Raw genomic sequence first — 17136 nt, forward strand, 5'->3', positions numbered from 1 at the left:
ATTTTTAAAATCCTTTAAATAATTCTTTCAAAGATAGCTATTGACACTACAATATAAGTAGAAATGTATACGTGCAAGGAAAAATTGAAATGCGTTATACTTTTTGTTAAAATAGCTTATTGTTAACTTTTTGCTTTATCAGAAAATTTAAAGCACTAGGAAATTATTTCTAATTTGTCTTTATAATGTTTACTAAAGTGATGTTAGTCACTGACTTGTTTAATGGATTGGGAGTTATGTACAAGACGGACTACTGAATGTTATTTCTGTTTACCTATGTTTGCTGAATTTCTTTTATTAGTACTGATTTAAAACAAGGGAAAAAAGGGAAGGGAAATCTCTGTTTTTGGTCAAGGGTGGAGAGGATTAAGAGTATTCTAACGGCCCTGAGAACTCTCTAAGATGCTCTAAATACTATTGTATTAATACTTACCTAAGGTAAATCTTGATTACCATATAGGTACCTTCACCTTCATTCTAGACCTGATGTGATTACCCATCCTGGAAGCAGGAGGTGCCCTATGCAGGATGGAAATTATCAGAGTGATCATAGTTCATTCTTAGACTCTGCTTTGTAAATCTATAACTATGTAAAAGCACTGCATACTAGAATGTAGGGCGCCTCTACTCTGAGTCAGGATACCACTGATAAGCCATGTCTTTTCTCAAGTGTAAGTTGAAGTTGGTGAGCTGAAGACTGGGAAAGTAAAGGAAGACAGTACACCTACAGAAAATTCATATTTAATTGGTAATCGCTCATTGTCTCCTACAGAGTCCTTTTAGTCAAACTATTTTAGTAATAATCTATTTGTTGGCTTATTTAGTGTATGCCCCTCTGTTGCATTTAATTTATCCAAAATGACATATCTGACATGTTTGGGATCTCCTAAGGGTAACTAAATATTGGATATTTTCTAAGTCAACATAATAATTGTTTACACTACTAACATTCCATCCTGATATATAAAAATACTATAGAACAATAACAGAATAATATAGAATTTCATATCTCTTTTAAGAATATTCTCCATATAATAATTTAACATATGGAGCTCAGTTGATATTGTTGGTTAAAGGTATGCGTGATAATCCAATATATCTATCTTTACCTAATGGATTAGGAATGACTTTCTTTCCATATTTAATGGGAAATTCTATTTACTTGTATTTGATACTTTAGAATTAATGTTTTATAGACGTGCTTTTTTAAAGCCTGACTAACATTTTACCCTACTTATATTTAAAGAAAGAACATTAAAGTACACTCCCAAGTTTACACACATAAAAATAACATCCAATGTTATCAGAGAATATGATATACCTACTATAATCAAAATAAAAAAAGAAGCAAAAAGTTTCTTCCAACAATAACTTGAAATGGATTTAACATTCTTATCATTAAATACTAATGGCTTAAATAATGCAAATAAAAGATCAAACTTACTAAAATATTTAAATCTAAATAAGGCACACATAGTATTTCTCCAGGAAACACATTTTAAGACAAATTATAGCTTTATTTGGAACCCTAAAGACTATATCTTAACTCAATCCTCCTATAGAACAAAGACAAAAGGATTATCCATTCTCAGGAAGAAAAACATAATCACTCAAAAAGTTATTTATAAATATGAAGACAAAGAATGTCTACATGCATTTGTTATAATTAAATTAATAACAGAATATGGACCTTAGCTAATCTATATTGGTTCCCAGGAATTGGAGCAGGAAAGGTTAAAAACACCTAGATTTTATTTCCAAAAATTATAAAGGAAATCTTATACTGGGAGGAGACTTTAATTGTACCTTAGAAGCTTCTGAAACAACCAAGAAGTCTTTTCGCATAGCAACTATTTCAAAATCCTTAAAAAAATTGATTGATTCATTTCATTTAATTGACACTTTTAAAGTAAAAGATGATAAATCCTTATTATTTTCCCATAAAGACCATAGATTTGGAACACAAACCAGAATAGACAAATTATTCGTAGTTCAAGATTTACAAACAAAAATCCTCAACTTCTCAATAGTTCCATGCCCCTTCTCAGATCATGAATCTCTGATAATGAAACTCCAAATAGAGTTTAAACCTTTAATCCTCTCAACTAGAATTCCATCATATATCATGAAAATTAAAGAATTCAGACCCTGGATGTTGTCAGAGCTACAATTATTTCTTGAAATGAATAATACAACAGAAATCAGTAGAGTCAAGGTTTGAGACTCATTAAAAGTCTATTTATTTGGTAAGACCCTTAGCTGGTACAAAAACAAAGTTAGAGAGTGGGAATCTGAATCATTAGACTTGCAAACCAGACTCTTGACAGCAAAATCTAAAAAAAAAAATCAGAATTGTCCAGAAGTCAAAAAAGAAATAGAGGAATTAAATAAAAAAGTAATGAAATTCTGACACACAAAACTTGTCTAGCCTTGGAAAAATTAAAAATAAACTCATTAGCCACCTCTCCCAGTTATCTACATAACTTATCTACAAGAATTAAAATACAGTCTAAAGCAAATAACATTAGTATTATATATCATGAAAAGAAAGGGGAAAAAAGTATCCGATATAGGAGACATCCTTGAAGCATTTCAGTTCCATTATATGGAACACTTCAAAAAAGAAGATTTAGATACCAACCTAATAAACCTAGATACAAACCTTATCAATATAAAAAGAAATCCCAAAAACTTAAAAACTAGACCTACAAAAACCTATATCCCACAAATAAATTGTTAACAAGATAAAAGAAAGTAAATCTAACAAATCTCCAGGGATAGATGGTGTAATTACAGAAATTTGCAAACTCTTCCCTTCAACAGTAATCTCCCTTTTTCATAAAACTTTGCTAGAAGTCCAGTCAGAAGCAAAAATACCACCCTCATGGAAATATTCTCTCATAACACCAATTCTAAAATATAATAAACCATCAGACCTTTGCACCTCATACAGACCTATATCGTTACTGAATAATGATTACACAATATACATGTCAATACTAGCTAACAGAATGAAAATCCCACTTTCAAAGACAATCAATAATGATCAAACTGGATTTTTATATAACAGGCACACACATGATAATATTAAAAGGATACTGACTCTTATAGATTATGTGAATAAAGAAGATAGAGAAACACTTGTAATCAGATTAGACATAGAAAAAAGTCTTTGATTCCCTCAACTGGGAATATCTATTTAAAACTTTATCATTATTTGAATTTCCTCCTTCCTTCATCTTATTACTAAAAAACATATATATTAATAACTTAGCCTACATTGAATTAGGTCCTTTCACCTCAGAATCTCTCCATATAAAAAATGTACTAAACAAGGATGCCCCCTTTCTCCTATTTTATTTGCTTTGGCTATAGAGGTACTTGCAGAAATAATATGCAATAAGCAAAGAATAAAAGGAATAGAAGTCTATGACCAGTACATATCTAAAATAATGCTTTTTGCTGATATTTTCGTAACCCTATCAAACTCCAGAGAGTCATTAGGAGAGCTAGAAGATGTAATGGACAAATTTTATAAGATTCCAGGTCTACACTTTAATAGATCAAAATCAAAATTTCTATTTCTAAATAAGAAAAAAGATCTACAAGTTACAGATAAATCCATCATAGCAAAAACAAGAACTAACACTAAATTATTTAGGAATAGTGTTATGCAAAAATATAAACTAAACAATATTAATAAATTATAAAAACATTATTGAAACAATAAAAATATATATAGAAAAGTGGAACAAAATTATATTAACTTTTGAAGACAGATTGCAATTAAAAAAATGGTCTTATTGCCATTAATACTATATGTAGCATTAGAAATACAGTTAATTCCTGAAAGATGCATTCTTAAAGAAATAAACTCATGTTTAATAAAATTTTTATGGTATCCCAAAAAGAATAGAGTTTATCTAACTCATCACATTTGACCCTGGAAACAAGGAGGATTGAATTTCCCAGAAATAGAAACATATATAAAATCATCTGTGCTTAAAACTACAATATACTGGATAAACCCAAATTATTTTGCCAACTGGAAAGAATTAACAATGGCTATATTAACAGATTAATTTTATCTGTTAAAAAAATGAATAGTAGACAAATCAAACAAACCCTGGAACATGTCATGCATAAGTATACAATATAATATAACAAAACCTTCTAAAACACCACTGATTAATCATTACATCAATTCCTTTAGGAAACTTATCAATGCAAACATAGATCTAAAACTTTGGTTTGACCTTTTAACCCCATGTACCATCACTGAGAACTTTCATCACAAAATATATAGGGAAACAATAACCTCCTGGGAACAAAATGGATTCTTATGCTGGTTTCAATGTGTAAATAAATTAAATGGTTTAGATATACATATGATAAAAACTGCTTACAATATTCCAACACAGGACTGGTTAACCTTACAAAGCATTCTAATGTGCATTCAAGATTTATGCAGATTAATTAATAATTCTTCATTTAAAGATATTCCAAATCTAATAAGTTTTCTGTATGAATTTATATATAATAGTTGTGAAAAGAAAAATTCCATTTCAAATCTATATAAAGAGTTAACAACATATAAAACAGTTTCCAAACCATCATACTGGCAGTTCTTAACAAAAGGTTAGTCATTGCAGTTAACAGAAGAAATTAAAATAACATCTTAGTATCAGTTAATTACACCACTAGCACACAGTACTAGAAAATATTTAATTGGAAATACTTACATAGAGTATGTTTAACACCAGATAGAATTAAAAAGATCAGTACTACTACAAATAGTTTTTGCTGGAAGTGTGAAAAATCAAATAAAACAGACTGGATTCATATTTTTTTATGAATGTAATACAATTAAATCATATTGGAATGGAATCAATCATTTTTTACAAGCTTTATTTAATGAATCCTTTACCTTAACTAAAGTATTGATAATTCTAAATGTAAATGAAAGTCCCTTCCTCAATAAGACAAATATGTATTTGTTATGGACAATACTTGCTATATCTAGGAAATGTGTAACAAGAAGGTGGAATACAAATACACCCCTGACCTTGGAAGAATTCTACACTTTACTGAAGACAACTGCATTGATGGAAATAAAAATCAAAGAACTACGAATCTATCCCAGCCCATTGGTAAATAATCCTTGGAAGGAAGTTATATCTTTGTTGGACACTCTGCAATAATCAATATTGTATCTCTGATAACTGATCTGTTAATTCTATATTTAATAACATACAGTGTATATAACTGAAAGTCAAGCAGTTGTAAATATTGTATATAGTCGTTTAAAATGATATTTAAAATATTATGTAAATGTTATTTTAATTGAAAATAAAAAAAAAATATTTGAGAAAAAAAAAAAACAAGTTTAAGGGTGTGCATACTCATTCAACTGGCTTATTGTACTGAGTGTTATTTCCATATGTTTTCACAGACCAGATTGTTATGTTTTCAATTGGATTGTACAGGCTATAGGTCACATTATAGATGGGAATTGTTATGAAATGAGTTATTGTGATGTCATGTTCCAATTGTACAAATACCAGGCAGTGTATCGTAGGTGTGTACTCCTTATATCCACTGTAGCTATATGGACACAGCAGTAACTGACCTGTATATCCAGCCTCCATCAAGGTAGAGTAATCCCCTTTGGTGGACAGCAGCAATACACAAACCACATAATAGGTTGCTACATTGGCTGTACAGGGACACATAGGTGCACATAGGTGCAGACAACAACTTTGAAGCAAGTACAACTATATCTGTGCAAGCAGGTAAGTTCACAGTTGATGTCCTATAAGGCTGACTATGACTATGAATTGGACATATCCACACCAACAAGGACAACTGCAACCGTGTCTCCACATATATTGTAAGTCTCAGATGAAACAACACAATTCACCCTATTCTGGGGGTAAAGAACACCTCATACAAACATGCCATGGATATAGACAAGCTGTATCACACAAGTATGGTGGGAACATCACCACCCCATCCACCCCAGTTGTACATGGAGATATGCACATCAACCACACTCCTCCCCACAGCAAAGGTGAGCATGTACACATTGACAACTGATGGCAACAACAGCATATCTCCATGGGGCATAATAACATCAGTGTCTGCCTCCTACATGAACTCAGGCATGTGTTCAGAGCTCCATCACACACTAAAGTCAAACACAGACCTGCCACCATACACACACCATCAACATAGAAGATGACCACTGTCAACCTTCTACACAGAAATGAATGGAGGATAGAGGATTATGCAATCAAGTGTCCAACACTGAGGGGAATAAGATAGTTCAGGGACAGGCATGTAATGCAAGCTGCTATAGCCATGATAGCTTGGAGGTTTCCAGACAGTAATATGCACAATTGATGTGCATTTTGACAACCGTATGAGGTCCTGTGACCTTTTCCTGTTTATGTATTCCAGGTAAGATGCAGAGTGCTCACCTACCAGCATTCGCTGTTGGGGAAACAGACATCATCACCCAGTATGTGATTGGAAATTATGCCCTGTCATGTGGACTGAGAACAGAAGATGTGCAGGAGAGGACTGCCCTGTCAAACAGTGTGGTTCACAGGGTAAATCATGCTGGCCTGCACAGCAAAACTTATGTGCATGTGAAGCATCGGGCCATCAACCTCAAATGCCATGCCCATCAATGGGCTGCTGCTGTAACAAGGGACTGGCTAGACATAGGTGGGGGCCCAGCCATCCAGCCCCCACTGACACCCACCGAGGAGCTGCTCACCACACTTGGGCCACATGCTGAACACACATGCCATGACACCGAAGGAAGCATTGTGGAGGTGGTTTGCACACACACACACACACACACACACACACACACACACACACACACACACACACACACACACACACACACACACACACACACTGGATGAGGAGCATGCAGGTAAGGGCCCAGTTGTGATTAGTACACTAATGTATCAGACATACATGTATCTGTGTTGTATCTACATGCATGTGTCAGGTCCGACTGCAGTTGTGGATGGACTTTTCTAATACACAGAGGTGCACATCTACAGTGAGAACAGGACATTGTGTATTATTACTGTTTGTACTGTAGATGTAAAGACATGCTGCATTCATCCTATACCAAGGCCACATGTACGTCTGCTGATAATAACTTCCTCTCACAAATACTTGGGACCCTCTGGTCTGCATATGGGACAGCAGCCTGAAGATGGTGGGTATTACATTGTTTTGTTGTTGCCTGCCAATACCCCAGGCATGTGAAACACATGCAATTTACCATGCACACAACCGTCAGTAATAGCTATATTGCTTTATGTAATAGCTATATTGCTTGTTGTGCATGTTTACTTGTGCTGTGGTTAACTGCATTGTTTCGCAGTGGTCACCATTTGGGCCTATCTGACGTGAATTCAACATTCCTGTAGCATACCTCACAACTTGTCAGTGCCAAGACATCTGGACAGAGGCCACCAAATTGTGCTGGACAAACATCCTATGGTAAGGTCATGCATGACACATTACTGGTAAACAGTGGACATAAATTGTGTACACACCCCTCTTAAGATGCAGGGTGTTCCTGTTACATACTAATTAGTACCACAATATGACAGTCCACACCTCTTCCAGCCTTTAATTTGACCCACAACAGGTACAGTTCACTTGTAAAATCAAGCATCTGTACTCAAGTATTGCACCTACAAGGCAGGCCACTTGTGAGGGCAGCAGATGTCCTATCAGCATAATGTTTCAGTCAGGTATGATACCTCATGCTGCCATATGTGTCAGTACACTCACTGTGGCCTATTTGGCTGTAATATCCCATACATGGGCATTGTTAAGGCACACAGACCACTTCCGACCATGTATACATTTCAAACATATGGATATTCCAGATACATATGTACAGAGGACAGTACAATGGTTTAACCTGCTGCATGTGAGGCAGATGCTGACACCACACAGTATAAAGTAATGGCAGCAGGAGGTGGTCACACACACATGCACACACACACACACACACACACGCGCGTGCACACACACACACACACACACACACACACACACACACACACACACACACACACTTGCCAGTACTGAGATCCATAGGTTCACTGCTTCATAGGTGTGTAGTAGGTGAATGGGCCTGAAGGTTCAACAAGGCTAGTCCAAGGGAATACCTTGGCATCAGGCCACATGACAATAGCCCCCAGTGTGGCTCAGGAGTATAGTCACTGGAGTGGTCCCCAGGGGTGGGTATTGTATTCATCATCCAGTCATCCAGGTTTCTATTGTGGGTGGCCAGTGATGTGCACTGCTTCCCATGTATGTGATATATATTCTATAACATGGACAGTGTCTGGGTTGTATACATGTCCCATATGCATGTTCTTTGACGTCTGGAAGTGTGCTTGAGGTCTCTGGGGCATGTTGAGTGGACAAATTAGTATCTTCTAATGTAGCATCCCTGACCTCATTTGGTGAGACCCGGCTATGTAACTGAGGTAGTGATTACACCTACATTGACAGTATGATATGGGTATTCAGTGGAGTTAGTGGTGTCTGTCCATAAAGGGCATGTGTATAAGGCATGGTATTCCCTTTGTGGGGTACATTTACAGACTATACAGTTGTTACAGGCATCCAGTGGGGAACATAACAAAAGAGCCACTGTACACATTGATTGGGCTACTGAGGGGATGGAACAGGGTGCTACGTCCTTTTACTTGCTGGATAACACACACTCAGGAGATGTAACACATCAAAGTACTTTCTGATGTCAGTGGTACAGTCGTGGTCAACAGGATTGCAGTCCACTCAAATCACTCCATGGGTACTATCTGTGAGGCAATATGCAGGGAAAATACCAATATAGTGGTCATTGCCCTGTCAAGTGTGTTTGTGTAGGATACATGGGTGAAGAGTGGTCTCTGAGTAATAGAAGGGTGGCCTATATTGTTCATTAATCCATGCTATCACATTTAGGGCTGTGGATTGTCTACACCAACCTCTCCAGTGTTTGACAGCTGTTGACCTTGTAATGTGGACATTGTGACATATAGGTCCTCAACATAATTTAACAAATCCCACACCCAATGGACCCTGTTACTATAATATCACACAGGATACTGATGGCAGATATACACACTTGTTAGTACTGAGTTTCAAACTCCTACCTAGTTATGTATTGCGACTACACAGCACCACATTTATCGCATGCACTAAGGAACTTACAGGATGGATTTTGTCCCAAGGTACTTCTAAGGTGAGGAACATCACCAGCTCTTGTAAATGCTGCCATTGGGTGATGTAGTAGGTGAGAAATTCTAAAAAAAATTTTTACCCTACACACACATTGTCATTTGCCAGTGGTGAGGTTCAAACCTCTATCTAACTATCTTTTTGGACCATTATGTTCTGCAATTACCACATACACCACTGACCTTACATGGCTTGAGGTTGGCAATATGTACTTCTAAGGTGGATGATGTCTGCAGGACTGCTAATGTCAGGCACTGAGATGTGTACTGGGTGTAAATGGGGCCAAACTCTTTAGAGTATATACATACATATGTACGCACACACATGAACACTTGCCAGGGATGAGATTCAAATCCATACCTACATAGTTATTGCTACTACAGTGTACCACATTTATTGCATGTGCCACAGAGGTTAAAGGAAGAATCTTGTCCCAAGGTACTTCTAAGGTGAGGAACATCACCAGCCCTTGTAAGTACTGCCATTGTGTGATGTAGTGGGTAAGAGAGCCCATAAAACATTTCACCCTACAAGCACATTTACATTTGCCAGGGGTGAGGTTCAAACTTTACTTAACTATCCTTTTGGACTATTATGTTATGCATTCACCACATGCACCACTGACCTTTTGCAGTTATGGGTTGCCATCAGGTACTTCTAAGCTGGATGATATCTGCAGGATTGCTAAAGTCAGACACTGTGATGTGTACACGGTGTAAATGGGGCCAAAATCTTTGAGGTATGGACATACATATGTGCACATGGGATTCAAACCCATACATATGGAGCTATTGCTGCTACATTGTTCCGCATTTATCACACATGCCTTGGAGCTTACATGCTGAAGGGTTGTGGAAAGATATCTTTGAAGGTGAGTGACATCAGCAGCAGTTCTAAAGGAGGGGTAAGGGAAGTGTGAATGACCACAAAATCATGTTTCTACAAAGATACACACACTCTGAAACTTACACAGTTGCCAGGATCATGATTGGAACACCTAGCAAGCTAGTTTGCTACACTACAGTATCATGCAGTTATCACAAGCACCACAGAGCTTGCATGTTAAAGAGCTGTCTAAAGGTATCTTTGAAGGTAAGTGACATCATCAGCAGTACTAAAGGAGGGGTAAGGGAAGTGTTGTAAGTGTGAGTGACCACAAAATCAGGTCACTACAAGGATACACACACTCTTTCACACAAAAACTCACATTTACACAGTTATCAGGATTGGAACTCCTACCTAACTAGTTTGCTACACTATAGTATTATACAGTTATCACAAGCACCACAGAGCTTATATGCTTAAGAGTTGCCAAAGGTATCTTTGAAGGTGAGTGGCATCAGCAGTAGTGCTGAAGGAGGGTTATGGGAGATTTAGTGAGTGTGAATGGCCTCAACCACATTCATCTAGAAACACACACACACACACACACGCACACACAACTTTACATTTGACAGGATTGAGATTGCAACTGCTACATGGATACCTATTTGTACTGTTGGATTAGACAGTTATCACAAACACCACTGACACTATAGGGCTGAGGGCTAGCCAAAGGCATTTCTGCAGAAAATAACATCAGCACATCATGTGATATGGGCCAATGGGATGTGTAGTGGGTGGGACAGGCCTCATAATGGGATTCTCTCTGCTACTGTCTCTATACTATGTTTGCCTTAGATATGTGTGTGTGTTCCTATCCAATGTGTGTGTGTGTGAAGTATCAATGGTGTACAATTTGGTGTGTGTGTGCACAGACAGCTGCGAATAACCAATAAACTATAGTCCACTGTGTTGTGAGTCATGGGCTTCATTTCTCTAAATGTAGGAGCATGTCTAGTATGACCTTCTATATTGAGTGTGTGCATCCATTCCAGGGAGGGTTGGACTCCAGTTCAGGGTTTTGTGTGCTACAGCTACACCTAGCAAACTGTTTCTGCAGGATATCTGTAGATAGGTTGCAAATATGGGGACACAATGGGCTTAACATATGGGTGATACTGTAATTATTGCTGTCTGTGCTGTTTGTGTGACATGTTTGGTTGTAGCATAGATATTCTGACATATGTACTGTTTTACACTGTGATGTGTCATGTCATCAACTACTGACAGTTATCATTCTTTGCTCACAGTTATCTACCGGGAAATATGAGATGAATGCTGCTGAGACCAATATTCTGAGGCATATAGACTACACATTCTGGCACATACCTGCCATTGTGGAGGGGTAGCTACAGACAATAGACTGCTGGTTCTGTGTAAATGGTGCAGCACCTTGTTAGTAAGCTGGCTGGGGTTCCCTTCCTTTTGCTTTTCACAACTTCAAGGAATAGCCATATCCTGTTGGGGCCATACCTCTCAGCTATACAGATACATCCAGGTTATCCAGAGGCATGACTCATATATCTGGTCAGTTTACCTTCACATTGTGGTTTACAAGTGGTTTTGTGGCTATTCATGCATGGGTTTGCAGTCGGGAGTAGTATGGGCAGACATTAGAGTTTCAGACTTCACACACTCCATAACATCCATGCTTCTACACCCCCCTCTGTTATTCTCTCCTCCACCTAATATTATGTAAGCAATATCTGGGAGGTATCCTTATAGTCGGGCTTTTATCACAGTAGTATTTGTGGCCTGATCCACAGGCCTTACATTAGGACATGGGGAGGCATGCTACTAGCATTTGTCAACATGGCCTTACATTTGTTTTCTGCTTACTGTTAGGTTGTTAGTTGGGAACCCCTGACATTCCAAATGTTTGTACTATGGGTGAGGCATGGGCCTTTGCCAGAGGACTATATGCCATTTTTAGAGTGCTGCAGGCCATCTGTTACTGCATTTCTACATGGGATTGGGGGGGTGCAAACCTGCAGACTTTAACATTTGAAATGACCGTACTCGTATTTTTGTTACTCTGTTGGCTTCCATTTCATATTGTATTTTGACCTATCATGCAGACAGGAGGCATATCAGTAGAGGACACATGTTAGATCTTAATAGCATATATTTTAGTTTCAGACTTCTTAACCTTCAGAACTGGAATGCAACTGCCAGACCTGTTGTAGTATGTCTGTGTAGGTCTGGTGGGGGGCTGTTCACCATTGCCATCATTTGAGGGCCTTATCCCAGCCTTTCTTCATGGTCATCTATACCTGTCCTGCTGGGTGAGGCTGGTGGTGGGTATGTAATCCTCATTGACATCAATGTGTGTGACCTATTGACACCCACAGTTCTTTGGGCCATCACGTGTACTGCAGTGGGGGATGCCATCTTGTGTAGTGCTGCCTAGTATGTAGACAGCAGTATTTGTTATGAATTCCTGCTATCCCATATAGCTGTCTGGTGCTATCCCATTCAGCCACCAATTCCCTGGCATGCTTGCATCCATATCATACATACAAGTATGAGAACATACTACTCCATTCAGTAACTGACAGGAATAGTGACTTACCTTGTTGCTAGGCCAGTATTAAGGAAAGTGCTGGAGGGCTGACTATGTTGGACGCACATAGTACACTCCCTGTACATGGTAAAGCTCAGGTAGTGTCATGTTTGGCATCCCTTTTACTGTCTGTGCGAGTTGGAGAGAGGTATCAGTTCCTGAGTACCTACAGTGTCAGTGTGTGTGCTATGCATTGCCTTTTTGCCAAGGCCTGGGCATACTGTGCACACCTCCTTCTGCCTACAGTGGCAAGCTCAAGATGTTACTCCTCCGATTCCCTCTGTGCCTGAGCTGGCCTTGGCAATGGTGGGGCTGTGTGGCCCTGCCCTGTGCTGTTCCTGCTGCAACTGTTTCCACAGGATCATATTGTGTAGCAAGGCACATACTATGATCATTTGTGTACGTGTAGCTGGAGAGTACTGCAAGGCTCCACCGGATATGTCAAGGCAGCAGAACTGTAATTTCAGCATCCCAAACACATGCTCTACAATGATCCTGGTTTGTCCATTTGCCTAATTATAGTGTTCTTGTTCAGGTGTGTGTGTGCATTTCTGATGGGTGTTATCAGCCACGGCTCCAGTGCATAGCCAGCATCCCCCACTAGATGGCCATATGGGCTATCCCCCCGGACAAATGCCTAATAGATCTGTGGGCAATGCCAGATGTGGGAGTTGTGATAGCTTCCAGGGCTGCCAGCACACACATTCTTGATAATGCCCTGGGAATCGCACATGACCAGTTGATGGAGAGGAAGCCCTTGCAATTTATGTAGACCCTGCCCTGCTCACCGGGTGGTGCTTTGATGTGGATATGCGTGCAGTCTATAGCAACAACTACATCAGGGTATTCTGCTATATGGTGGAAGAGATGCATATGTGTGGTCAGCACCTCACAGGCAGTGGGGAAATATATGTGCTCATTGGCATGTTATGTCATGGCATCCAGGAACTGGTGGAGTACCCTAGATGCTGATGCCTTTGAGACCCCCATGATATCCCAGTTGGTCTTTGGAAGGTACCTATGGCTAGTATTATTAAGTCTAGACAAACCTTGGTATCCACTGGGATGGGTTCCCCTCTATTAGTTCTGTGTGTAAGGTGTGGCTGGCACAGCTCAACCATTTGCTGTAGAATGTCCCTGTCCACCCTATAGTGCTCTACTATCTCCAGCTCATGTAGTCCCTGGTAAGTTACCCTGGGTCTGTACACTCTTCTCCTCCTCCTCACTGTGGGTCGGTTGTCAGCATTCTCCTCCTTACCACCCTCAGTCTCTAGCACATATTGATGGAGTAAAGCAGCAGCAGCCTCTAACATATTTAGTTATTTTTGGTAGTTAAAAATTCCCCATCTGTGTACACTGGTGGTGTAGAGTTTGTGGGAAAAAAACAGTCTGTAGGGTGTTTGCATAGTTTATATTAGTATGCTGGGCTGCTGCATGTGTAATTGTCTGATTCTGATACATTCCATCTGCCAGCTATGCTAGTTCTCCTTGATTGCCTTCCTACTGTTGTTTCCCCTTCCTACTTCCTCCCTATTTAAGCCCCAAGGCACATCACGGATACCCAGTGCTCAAAAATAAACATTTCTGCTATTTCCTTTGTTTTATTTATTTATTTATTTATTTTTTATGCCAGCTGCACACCGTGCACACCCATTTAGCCAATGTAAGCACTTTTAAGCAGAATTGGCTCTCCCTGGATGCGAACATGCTCTACACTTCATGGAGTAAGACAATGCAGCCTCAGACACACACCCTTCCTTAGCTGTGCTTGGCTAAGGGCAAACACAGGCTACAGAGCTCCAGTGAGCTTACAGCAAGCATGACACACCTCCTTATGAAGTCATTTAGCTCTTATACTTGCTGTGTTATAATGCTGCACCTACACAGTTAGGTACAAGCTGACACTTTGAGGAAATCTGTGATTCAGTATAATTCCTCTCATTTGCATACACCAGTGTGTAAGTCCTTAGTTAATGCACTTAGACAGATCCTTTCCTTTTGACAACCAGGGCTCCCTCATATTGTTTACTTTCTGCATGCCATTGACTATAATGGCAAAATGAAGAATTATCTTAAAATTGACTTTTATCTTTTTTTTTTTTTTTTTGGCACGATCCCATTTGCAAGCCACTGCATTAAGGTTAAACAAACATGACTGGGCAAAAAAAAAAAGTTTAATTAAAAATAAATAAATAAACTTATTAATGCCAATGGCCTTATATTTGGCCATTGGCATGTATGTTTGACTGTACTACATGCTTTCCACAAGCTATCCTGCCTCTGTTTGCTCAGATGCAGAAATGTACTCAGTTACTAACCAAATACATTTCTGCTCCGACACTGTTCCTGCATGGAGTCTGGCCAGCTTTGTGGATCACAGAATCACCTCATTTGCATGTTTTTTACCAGCAAATAAGATAATTTGCATCCTGCATGGCTTTCCATGCAGGAACAGTATAGGGCCACTCATGCACATGAAAATGGCACTTTCCTGGATCACTTGGCGGCCATTTTCCATACAGGAGCTCCTACACTGTTCCTGCACGGAAAACACCCATTCCTGAATCCCGGGGTATGACTATATCATTTTTATTATCTGTTCTTCTTTTCTAGTTTATTAAGGTGTTTTACATTTAAAGATTTGCTTAGAAGTCATGTTGTGCTCTAGAGAAAAGGTGGATGTGATTTCTGTGATTTTTTTTTCTTTGTAAATCCTGTTTGAGTTTGTGACTGAACTTTCATTTACACTATTTGCGATACTATATTCTTGGCTTTGTAAAAGCTACTAATAGAGATATTTAGAGCTGATGAATAGTGTATCTGATAACAGTTGCTGATATTTTGCATTGATGGTTAACATATTCCCCCGGATTCAACAAGTTCTGCATGGCATGCAGTTATAGTGCAGGAGCTGCTGGAGGCAATATGGCCACTGTGTGATGCAGGAATAACCTCCAGGGACATGCACGAGCAGTCCTGCACTATTCCTGCATGGACACAGCTCCTGTATGCAAATTACCCCAGTTGCAGGTGAAAACCATGCAAATGACGTGAATTTGTGATCCAGGAAGCTGTCAGCCGGTCGTGCAGGACTAGTGTAGTGTGCAGAAATCTACTCGGTTAGTAACCGAGTACATTTCTGCAAACTACAAAACGGAGCCATGACAGTGCCAAATAAAGGGTGTATAGTATGTGTAAAGCATGCCAATGGCCAAATATATGGCCATTGGGATGTGTAGTGAGTGTGAATGGCATCAAAATCATTATACTCCACATACACACAGTACTGACATGCATGAGTGCATTACTTCACAGGTGTGTAATGGTTGACTGTGCTAGAAGGCTGTACAAGGCTAGGTAAAGGGTATACCTTGGCATCCGTCCACATGAAAATGGTCTGCAGTGTGGCTCAGGGGTGTAGTGTCTGGACTGGCCCACACAGGTGGGTATTGTATTCACCATCCAGTCATCTGGGTTACTATTGTGGGTGGCCAGTGCTGTGCAATGCTTGCCATGTATGTGTTCTATAGTCCATGACATGGATGGTGTCTGGGATGTGCACGTCCCACATGCATGTTCCGTGACATGTCGATGTGTACCTGGGGTGTCTGGGGCGTGGTGTGTACACAGATTGTTATCATCAGATATGCCATTCCTGGCCACATGTGGTGGGAACTGCCAATGGACACTAGGTTGACCCTGCACCTACATTGACAGCATGATACAGGTATTCCCTGGTGTCAGTGGCATCTGTCCATACAGGGCATGTGTATTAGGCATGGTATGTCCTTTGTGGGTTACATTTGCTTGCACTACAGTTGGTGCAAGTGTCCAGTGGGGAACATAGTGAAGGAGCACTGTATGCAATTTTGTGCCTATTGTAGTGATGGGACAGGGTGCCATGCCCTCTGTAGTCCGCTGCAATCTCACCATGGTTACTATCTGTGGGAAATATGCAGGGAGCTACCAACATAGTGGTTGTTGCCTAGCCTAGTGTGTCTGTGTATGAGACATGGGTAGAGAGTGTTCTCTGGGTAATACAAGGGTTGCCTAAATTGTTCGCCAGAACTTGATGTCACATGTAGGGGTATGAATTGTCAATCCAAGCCTCCCTGCTGTTTGACATCTGTTATCCTTGTAAGGTGGACACTATGACATATAATACGCCCACCATATAAGAAATTTGCAAAACCCGCTCCACAGTGGGTTGACATCTGTTATCCTTGTAAGGTGGACATTGTGACATATAATAGGCCCACCATATAAGAAATTTGCAAAACCCACTCTACAGTGAGTCCAGTTGTTACACACTCACAGCAACCTTCACACAGGATATGAATGACACACACACACACACACACACACACACACACACACACACACACACACACAGTTGCTATGTC

The sequence above is a fragment of the Protopterus annectens genome, chromosome 8.part1, assembly GCF_019279795.1.
Source record: "Protopterus annectens isolate FY-2018-M chromosome 8.part1, PAN1.0, whole genome shotgun sequence".
Taxonomy (NCBI): Eukaryota; Metazoa; Chordata; order Ceratodontiformes; family Protopteridae; genus Protopterus; species Protopterus annectens.